Genomic DNA, 10,343 nt, shown 5'->3' on the forward strand with positions numbered 1-10,343 from the left:
CCGAGGATATCCATCTTTATGTGTTCCATTTCATTTTTGACAACTTCCAATTTTTCTAGATTCATACTTCGTACATTCCATGTTCCGATGATTAATGGGTATCTGCAGCTGTTTCTCTTCAATTTGAGTGGTGCCACATCAGCAAATGGAGGTCTCGAAAGCTTTACCTTATCCATAGGAGTAAGGCGGGGTTTACTCAGGTGATGCAACTCTTTCCCAGTCCTACTTTGAGAGCCTTCTAACCTAACTAGACTATTCATAAAGTTGCGTGATAATGTATCAAATAGTGTTTCTTTGCTATTCATAAGGTTTTCCCTGGCCAATTATTTGAGAAGTGGACGACCTCCTCCTTCTTCCTAGTCTGTCTCAGTCTGTAAGCTGGACTGATACTTGTGCACCATGTGCATCCCGCTGGGTTTGAAACACCAGTGGCTCAGCCTTAAGACTCACAGCAACACGTCACCACGGTAGGACAAACTGACAGACAAGTTTATCTCCCTGTTGGAAACCTCTTGTACCACCATTACCTGGGTCCCTGCGGCTGACTCCTCCTCTGTCCCAGTTCCTGGGCCTTTTAATGCCCTTTCTCCCACTTTCCCACCCTGCTATTGGGCGTGCCTGGGTTCCCCCTCCTCACCTGGATCCCTGCAGCTGACTGCTCCTCTGTCCAGGTTCCTGGCTTTTAATTCCCTTTCTCTCACTCTCCTGCCCTGCTGCTTTGGGCGTGCCTGGGTTCCCCCTCCTCACCTGGATCCCTGCGGCTGACTGCTAGCCCTAGTAAAACTGGTAAAACCAACAAACGAGGCACAGATCCTTAAATGCTGAGTCCCTGGGATGGAGACGCCCCTTCAGCCCATCACAGATAAGCTCCTTGCTGCCACCCACCTGCAGCCACCTCCTCACCTCACTGGGAGGCAGAAATCACAGGGTAGCTGACATGGGCCATCTACAAACCCTGGCTGGTCTGGCCGAGTGCTGGGCCCAGGGACAGGCTGTTTATACCAACAAGGAACAATGACTCGCCAATGCTGATGAACAACTCCAAGCCAATGCAGGCCCAGGAAACACGTCTCTCCCTACTCCTGAGTGGTAAGTTCCAAGATGAAGCAGGTGGGAAGGGGGGCTGGCCTCGTACCCTTTCTCCACTCATAAGGCACTGTGGTCCCAACACAGGCCCTTCCGAGTTGGGCAGGAAGTGGTGGCTGTCGAGTGCCCTAGGTAGCCCGGGGCCTTTTCCACTTGTTCTTCGAGCAGCTGGATTAAGGGTCTGAGGCACCCATCTTGGACTCTCTGACACCCCATGACCCCAGCCCCTCAAACAGGACTCAAAGTGAAGTCTGCAGGGGGACCAATGGGAACAGTTGGGTCCATGGGCTGCCCACAGGCCCAGCACCCTTGGGCTTGCCTGGAGGCCCTGACCAGGCCTCTCTGGGGCACTACGAGAAATACTTGGCTCCCAGCTTCCCCGGGAGGGCGTGCCCAGAACACTCAGCTCCGTTATGCACGATGCCTGCCTGGCAAGGGGAGGCCCTTCACTGGGAGTCAGACGACCTGAGTCTTGCCTCTGCCCTGCCCTGCTTGCAGCCCGTGGAAGGAAACCCAGGCCTCGTCTACAGAAAGAACTCTATAGAGCGACAGGGGCAACAGATGTGTCCTCCAGGAAGCCCTCTCAGATTGCATCCTCTGCCTGCGCTTTCCGCAGAGCTGAGTGCCCTGGGCACCTATAGGCTTGTGCACTGCTCCTGCATGGGACTCGTCCCCCATCCCCCCCCCAGAGAGGAGCATCGAGGTTGGCTGGGCAGAACGGACAGCCTTACCGCTATGCCTACCAGGCACTCAGTGGCTGCCAGGCCTGGGCTCAGGCACTGTCTTACTGAATCTTCACAGGTGTTCCACTGGGGCTTTATTCTCATCATGCCCACTTCTTCAGACGAGGACACTGAGGCCCAGAGAGGGGAAGAGACTCTCCAAGGCTGTGAAACAGGCAGAAGGTGAACCAGAAGATGGTGAATCGGACCCAACGCCCACACTGCTCCTCCATGCTGCTGCTGCTTTGAACCAGGGCGTTGCGAAACGAGCCCTGGCCAGGAGGGTAGTTTACCTCAGCAGTTCTGCGTACAAACTTCCTAGCCCACATGCTCTCTCTGCCAAAACCCAGCACCAAAGCCCCCTCCTCTGGGAAGTCTTCCTGGTGCCCACAGGTTCCACGCTGCACCCCTGGCTTCTGCCCTGGACCAGTGGCCTCAGTTTTCCTGTCCCTGCTCTGGGGGTGAGGACAGAGACCCCCTTGCAGCCCCAGCATCTAGCAGAGGGTCGGCAGAAAGTGGGTGCTCAGCCGTGAGTGGGATAAACTGGATGACACAGCCTGGGCTGGCCCCTGCCAGGGATGGGGAGCTCACCACCACGTGAGGAGGGCAGGCCGCCGGAGCAGCCCTGGAACACCCTCCCCGTGTCCAGCCGGAGTCCTGCTGCCCTGCTAAGCACCCCGGAAACGCCCCAGCTCATTCATTCACCCCACAAACCCAAGCAGCCCCTCTGTGCCGTACTCCAAGTGAGGGCAGGGACAACACCTGCATGACGGATGGGTCCCGGCCCTCAGTGAGCACAGAGATGGAGGGGGTAGGTGTTTTTCTGGAAGGAGGCTGCCTGGAGGAGGTGATGTTGGTGCTGGGTCCAGGGAAGGGGAGGGTGTGTGATCTTAGACTGGAGGAATGGCTGTGCTGGAAGCAGGCGTTCGGAGGGTGGGCGGGGCACAGTGGGAAAGGCTGAGACGCTCTGGTGGGAGGGGAGTTCCTGCAGTGACTGGGGAAGGTGGCTGGCTGGGGTCAGGTGAGCAGCAGGCCAGGCCGTGGGCATGGAGATGACTTGAAAGCCGGGCTCTGGCTGCTTTGTGTCCCCCGTGCATGTCACAGGGCCACCCCAGCCCCTGGCCCTCCTGTGGCACGTGCCCCCTGGCCACTACCCAGCCTCCGCAGGAGTCAGGCTTTTCACTCTCGTAGACTCCAGCCTTGGAGCCCCCTGCCTGCAATCCCGCCAGAACGGTTAGCTGAGGGGACGGTCCTTGAAGCAGACTGTGTGCAGCTTGACAACCAGAACCATCACCGAACCATCAAGGCCTCGGGCCACGGCTGAGTACGCCTGTTTCCAATGTGGATCCCCGGGCGGCTCGGGGATGGGGTCCCGCCCGAATCCTGCCGTGGTTCACAGTCCTTCAGCTTTATTTACAGCCACGGCTGAGTGTTGCCAGAAGGCTGGGCGCTATCAGCACGCGGACTTAGCTGCAAAGCAGAAGAGGCCCCATGGATTCGGGGGCTGCTCTCAGAGGCTCCTCTCAGGAAACCCTTCTAATTGGCAACAGAGCAGCGGGACGACGCTGCCCGGAGAGGCCCTGGAAGCGCTGGCTCTGTGAGGGCACTCTCTGGACCGCACCAGGCAGCCCCTGGGTGAACGCCCCTCCTCTAGCACACTGACATGCCTTCGGATTGCCACCAGAACTAGCGGAGCATCTATTTCCGGGCCAAGGCAGGGTGGCAGGCCCAGTGGCTAGGAAGCTGGGGAGGCTGAACCAGGGCTGACCATTGCCTGGGCAGTCCTCGGCTGGCGGGGCCGGGAGGTACCCTCGGAGCAGGCCTTTTGCACATGGTCTGGGATAACAGAAACGTGGAGGACATTCCTTGCAGGCTGGGACTGGGAACCCCGTGTCCTGTTCCTGGCCACGGTACGCATAGCAAGCTCTCGTGTGCTCACCCAATGTCCCGGGAGGATAGAAGTGGGAGGTGGGAGGAGAGAGGGAGAGAGGCGCCAGTGAAGCCTAAACACTGTGGGGTAAGGAGGGACCCTTCCCCTACCCAGTCCCCGAGAACCGGCTCGTCCTTGAAGCCCTCTGCCCACCCTGAGCAGTCACCAGGGCCTGCCAACTTTTCTGGAGCACTTGCCCCAGCAGCCCTGAGCCGGCCCTCAGCCTGTCTCTGTGGGGTCGTCGCAGCCTCCTCCCGCATCTCCCACCTCCAGCCTCCCCCTTCCAGTCCCTTCTCCCCGGCAGGGGCCGCTGTGCTGGCTCTCAGAGCAGCACACGGCACATTAGCACCCAGAGGATCAAGTGTGAATGGGGTCCCTCGAGGCTGGGTTCCCCCACCTCCTGATGGGCTTTCGGCAGTGCCCCCACAAGCACAGGCCTGGATGCCCAGTGGGGCCCCTCCTCACTGGCACGGGGTGACCTGGCTCACCCTGTGCCAGTGGCTGGAGGATCTTATCTGGGGCGTGCCCGTGTCCTGTGAGCGACACGGCTGTTTTTCAGCAAGCAGGGTTTTCAGAGCCGACACCACGGGGCCATCAACGGATCTGGTTCCGGAAGGCCTCTGCAGGCAGGGCTGTGGTTGGCCTGTGAGGTTTGCTTTCTGGCCCACCCTGCTGGTGTTTGTTTTTATTAATAGCTGGCTATCTGTCCTCTTTTGGACAAGAGTCCAGGTTTGCAGTTATTTATAATAACAAAAACTTACTTCTGGATCCAGCTTTGGTTGCCTTGGGCTTCCTGTGGATGCTTACAATTTGAAACAGAGACTGGGTTTTGCCCGGCTCCCCCACCTGCGGTTTCAGGGCTGCCAAGAGCCCCTGTGCCATCAGAGCTGCGTCGCGCTCCATGTCAAGGCGCCCGCCAAGCTTGGGGACAGAGGCGGAGGCCCCGGGGCCTCTCAGGAGCCACGGCTGACCTCCACACTGAGAGCCTCCACCTGGCCCCCGGGGCCGGCGCCCAGTCCTCCCCCAGCTCCCTCCAGAGGCAGGCTCAGCACAAAAGCCTCTTGGCTATGGAGAGCGGCTCTTGCAAAATTGCATTTGATGACTTAAGTGTAAATAAACGAGAACCATATGGATTAGATTTCGGGTGAAATACACGGGCCTTAGAGCTCTGGGGCCTAGGTTCTGCCCGGTTCAGAACACGCCCTGCATCGGAGGGGCAGCTCTCCAGGCAGGAGGAGGGACGGCCAGGGCAGGCGTCTGCGTTAGTCCCCCGCAGGTCGGCCGTGTGGCAGGTACGGGGTTTCCCTCTGTGCCCCTGCTCTGACTTGGAGCCCCTCAGGTTGGGCTGAGTTCAAGTTTGGGGCTGGGAGCCGAGGCAAGTGACACGAGTGGTGGGGTCAGTGTTTTACACCAGCAAGCCCCAGACTCAGATCCAGATGGGGCCTCTGGGCCCTGCAATGCCGAGGAGCCAGCCGGGAGAGGCCTGGTCACCAGGCCATCCCTCACCTGAGCCCGGCTGTCGCCCTGGTGACGGGATCTCACAGGATGAGGGGGCGGGGCTTGTTACCTAGCTTGGCCCTCTGACCAGACTTCCTCATTAATCCACAGAAGGTCCCCGTGACCTCTCCCGGTGACTGCGCACCATGGTCCTGGTGAGTCACACCAGACAGGGTACAGGTTTGGTGAGTACCCTGGCGTGTGACCTCAGGCGGGTCATTTACCCATTCAGGCCTTGGGTTCCTTCTCTATGAAACAGTACCGGGTCCACAAGGTTGTTATGTGAACTAAAGGGAAGAAGGAATAAGCATTTAGCACGGTGCCTGGCACGTGCCACCACCAATGCACACCACCGTTAACCAGCACCACTGCCAGTGCCTCCAGGCACGGTGCGAACACACGCAGGGCAGTAAGAGAAAGGACAGCCACAGCTGAAAGGGGCGCTCCGGTCCTCCCTTGGCTTCTGGTCTGGTCCCCAAGCCAAGAAGCCTCAGCTCCTAACTTCCTGACCCAGCTTCTGCCTCCTCTGGGCCACAGCCACCTGCCCCAGCAGCTCCGCGCCGGGTGTGAGGCTGGCCCGGATCTCAGCCCAGTGCCTCGCCCGGGGTCTGTCCGGGGCCGTGGGACAGCCCTGCTCCCTCCTGCTCTGCACACAGCCACCACTTCCCCCCCGTCACTTTTTTATTAATTGAGATATAATTCATGTAACATGTACGTCACCTTCTAAAGTGTACACTTCAGTGGGTTTTAGCGTTTTCACTGTGTTGTGCAACGATGACCACACTAATCCCAGCTCCCCGTCTCCATCACCTCAGAAGCCCCGCCCACAAGCAGCTGCTCCCCGTCCCTCTCCCCCAGCTCATGGCAACCACGAGTCTACTTCCTCTCTCTAAGGCTTTGCCTACTATGGACATTCCATATACACGGGGTCACACAATATGGGGGTCTCTCCTGTCCAGCTTCATTCACTGAGCTTACACTCAGTGTCTTCAAGGTTCATCCACGCTGTAGCATGTACCAGTGCTCCATTCTTTTTTATGGCCAAATAATATTCCATTGTATGGATAGAGTGTGTTTTATTTATCCACCCACCTTTTGGCTATTGTGGCTAGTGCTGCTAGAAGCATCTGTGTATAAGTTTTTGGGTAGATCTGTGTTTCTGAATTTTTGAGGGTACCTACTAGGATGGCGACTGCTGGGTCATATGGTAAATTTATGTTCAACTCTTTGAGGAACTGCCAAATCGTCTTCCACAGCAGCTGCGCCACTTTAAACGCCCACCAGCAATGGCTGAAGGTTCTAATTTCTTCACATCTTCACCAACTTCGTTATTCTCTGCTGCTTTTTTGAGTACGACCACATTTCTCCAGCTCCGCCCCTGGGATCGCTGGTCCAACCACCACTGTTTCGTGCCTGGATTCCTGCCACAGTCTCCCTGTGGGTCTCACTGCTTCCATCTTCGCCCTGTGGCCTGCAGCCCACTGTCTACACAGAGACCTAGAACAATGTCAACCAGCCAGGCCACTGTCTAAAGGCCTCCCTGCTCACTTAGAATAAACCTCAAGCTCCCTCCCCCGGTCAACACGAGCCTGTGAGCTGCCCCGCCCATTTCCCTGAAGACTTGACTCACCTTGAGTCCATGGTTCCACCGATGCCTGCCAGCCTCCTCCTCGCTCACACTAGCATCCGTGCTGCCCCTGACCACATGGTCCTATTCCTATCTCAGGGTCTCTGCCCTTGTCCCTCTGCCTGGAATGTTCTTCCCGCTCTTGACATGGCTGCTCCTCACTCAGACCTCAGCTCAAATGTCACCTCCACCCATGGACAGCAGCACCCAGGTCACTCTGTCACCGGCCCAGTGTCTCTTTCCTTCAAAGGACTCACATACATCTTCCTTTTGTTCGTTGCTGTCTCTCCGCTGACAACAGGGGCTGGTCATCTTGGGCACTACTGCGCCCCAATTTTGCACAGTGCACACAGTCTGTGCCTGTGGCCTGAACTGACTGTGAACTACAAACACGTGGTTAGGGAAGCGTTTGGCCTGGCTCTCTGGAGGGCCTGCAATTCTGAGACTCGGCTAGGAAGGAAGCTCTACTGTGTAGGGGAAGTGGGCAGTGGTGGGACCCCCAGGTGGGGAGAGGTGGGACTGAAGGCTGGTTAAGGGAGAGCCACGTCCTCTAACGGCCTCCCCTGGCCCGAGAGCCATCACCCACTATGGGTGGACACACCTCCGTGTGGCGGGGCATGTGGCGAATGTGAGGACCATGATGGAGGAGGACCGTCACAACAGACTGCGCTCCGTCTCTCTGTGAGTCTCATAAATATTTGCTAAATGAATGAACCCACACGGAGGGTCTCAGGAAGGAGCACAGCTCACAGCGGCTGCTTCCTGGAGTGCTCGTTGGTCTAAGGGCCCAAATCCTAAGCTGAATACAAAGCGCCTAACTTGGCAGTGTTCTGTGAGGCAGGACTGGAGAGGGTGGGGTCCGGGGCACGGTGGGACCCTCTCTTGGATGACACTTTGGACCTCTGTCTATGCTGCCTATGGCAGGACCGGCTTTTCCTTTTATGTCTAAGCAGTGGGCAGGGGAGCGGGCTTCAGGAAAGGGACAGGGACCCATGTGCCTTGAGACCCGGGCCCATCTAAGCCCTTTGGTCACAGCAACCAACCACAGCCCAGGGGCTCAGAGAGGTGAACGAGTGACAACCAGGAGGCACGTGGATGCTTTCATCGGCCAGTCTCAGGGCCCTGACAGCCCAGCTACGACCGTGATCCTGGCCGGACATCTGTAGAGGCACTGGAGGGCTTTCGGCTTCTGATGCGGATGAGAGGGGAGGAGGGCTGACAAGAAGGGGAGGAGAAAGGGAACAAGCCAACCAGGCACCCAGCAAGCAGCCCTAAGGAGACGGGAGAGGGTCCCCAGGACTTGGAGAGCACGCTGGGAGGGAATGCAGGCCCAGCCGGACATGATTAGCACGCAGCCCCTGGCCGGGGCGCCTAGGCAAAGAGACACTGCTCCCGACGCCCTGGCTGCCACCGGTCCTCTGGTTAGTCCATCGGCCTGACTCTGGCCGATTAAAGTGATTTAGCCCCGGCCCGGTGCAGCCTGGAATTCTGAATGTTCCTGCGCTCATCCTTCTCAACTAAACTCAGCATTTTCTTTCATTTCCCAAAGCTACTGAGTGTAAAATCCAGGCCTTCCACTGGCTGGGCTGCTGTGAGTGACCCCCTCTTTCTTCCCTCCCTCCCTCCCTCCACTGCCCCCCACATGCACACCAGTCCCTACCCAGGAGCCTTGTGAGTGTGAGGGCCTCAGCACAGCCCGGGCCCAGCCACGCCATCTGGCCCGTTTCCCACCAGGGCTCCTGACCTGGGCTCACTGTGTGCCGCCTTGTTCCTTCCTGTGCTCAGCGGGCCCTCCCGGCCAGGCTCTGGGGTGGACCATGTGGCAACAATCAGGACTAAGAAACGGTGTCTGTCCCAACAGAGCTGACACACTTAAAGATGCAGCAGACCAAGGGCTGCAAGAGGGCAGAGGTGGAGGCTGAGGGCACTGAAGGGGCTCAAGGAAAAGGGGGCACTTGAGGTGGATGAAGGGCTGGGAAGGTGGCCGCTTGCCTCCCCACAGCCAACTCCGTCCTCTCCAGTCTGTCTGTGGCCACTCCTCTCATCAAGAACCCAGCATGGCTCCCTATTACCTGTCCAACAAAATTGTTCCATTATTTAAGAATGTCAATTTACAAAGGATTTTGAAAAGCCTTGGGAGAAAGGGGGAGCTCTGGTAACATAGTGCCTAAGGTACTTGACTGCTAACCAGAAGGCTGGCAGATCAAACCCACCAGCCACTCCTCGGAAGGATGATGGGGCAATCTACTTCTGTAGTGATACTGCCTCGGAAACCCAAGGAGGGGTCGTATGAGTCGGATTCGACTCGACAGCAGTGAGTTGGGGGAAAGGGTTGTATCCTTTCACCATACTCATTCAATCTGTATTAGGCAAAAAGTCTGAGAAGCTGGACTATGCGAAGAAGAATGCAGTATCAGGATTGGAGGGAAAACTCATTAACAACCTGTGATACGCAGATGACACAACCTTGCTTGCTGAAAGTGAATTAGACTAGAAGCACTTACTGATGAAGGTCAAAGACCATGGCCTTCAGTATGGATTACACCTCAATAGGAAGGAAACAAAAATCCTCACAACTGGACCAATAAGCAACATCATGATAGATGAGAAAAGATTGAAGTTGTCAAGGATTTCACTTTACTTGGATCCACAATCAATGACCATGGAAGCAGCAGCCAAGAAATCAAACGATGTATTGCACTGGGCATATCTGCTGCCAAAGACCTCTATAAAGTATTAAAGAGGAAGATGTCTCTTCGAAAACTGAGGTCCACCTGACCTCAGTCGTGGTATGTTCAATCGCTTCACATGCATGTGAAAGCTGGCCAATGAATAAGGAAGGCCGGAGAACAGATGCCTCTGAATTGTCGTGTTGGCGAAGAATGCTGAAAGGGCATGGACTGCCAGAAGAACTAACAGGTCTGTCCTGGAAGCAGTGCAGTCAGAATGCTCCTTGGAAGTGAGAGTGGCCAGATTTCGTCTCACCTATTTTGGTTACGTTGTCAAAAGGGGACTATTCCCTGGAGAAGGATGTCATGCCTGGTAAAGGGGAGGGTCAATGAACAAGGGGAAGGCCCTCAATGAGATGGACTGACACAGGGGCTGCGATGATGGAGCCCATCACAGCAAGGATTGTGGGGCTGGAGCAGGACCGGGCAGGGTTTTGTTCTGTTGTACACGGCAGCACCGCAAGTCGGAACTGACTCAACAGCCCCTAACAATAACACGGCGGGAACAGAAAGATGAGCGGTCCGCCCCACTAGATACAACCACAAGCACAAGCATCTCTTCTGTTTCTGTCTTTTCTGTGTGGGTTTTCTCCTAAGTGTGACATGTGACTCTGGACAAGATCTCTGCCCCTTCTGCACTGGTCCGTGCTGCGATGCTTCTTACGTGCTGCTTGTCCCGCCAGCCAGCATCCCGTCCTGTCCCGGCTGTCGCTTCTATTCCATCCCTGGCAATATACATCCCTGTCATGGAC

At 56.8% G+C, this 10,343-nt stretch overlaps 1 protein-coding gene across 1 annotated transcript in view; it reads right to left on the bottom strand.

Moving 5' to 3' along the window:
• Positions 1 to 10,343, bottom strand: part of SCUBE1 (signal peptide, CUB domain and EGF like domain containing 1) — a 188,451-nt gene that overhangs the window by 100,024 nt on the left and 78,084 nt on the right. The window lies entirely within an intron of this gene.

Source organism: Orycteropus afer, unplaced genomic scaffold (genome assembly GCF_000298275.1).
Source record: "Orycteropus afer afer isolate SDZICR_OR568_19922 unplaced genomic scaffold, OryAfe1.0 scaffold00083, whole genome shotgun sequence".
Taxonomy (NCBI): domain Eukaryota; kingdom Metazoa; phylum Chordata; class Mammalia; order Tubulidentata; family Orycteropodidae; genus Orycteropus; species Orycteropus afer.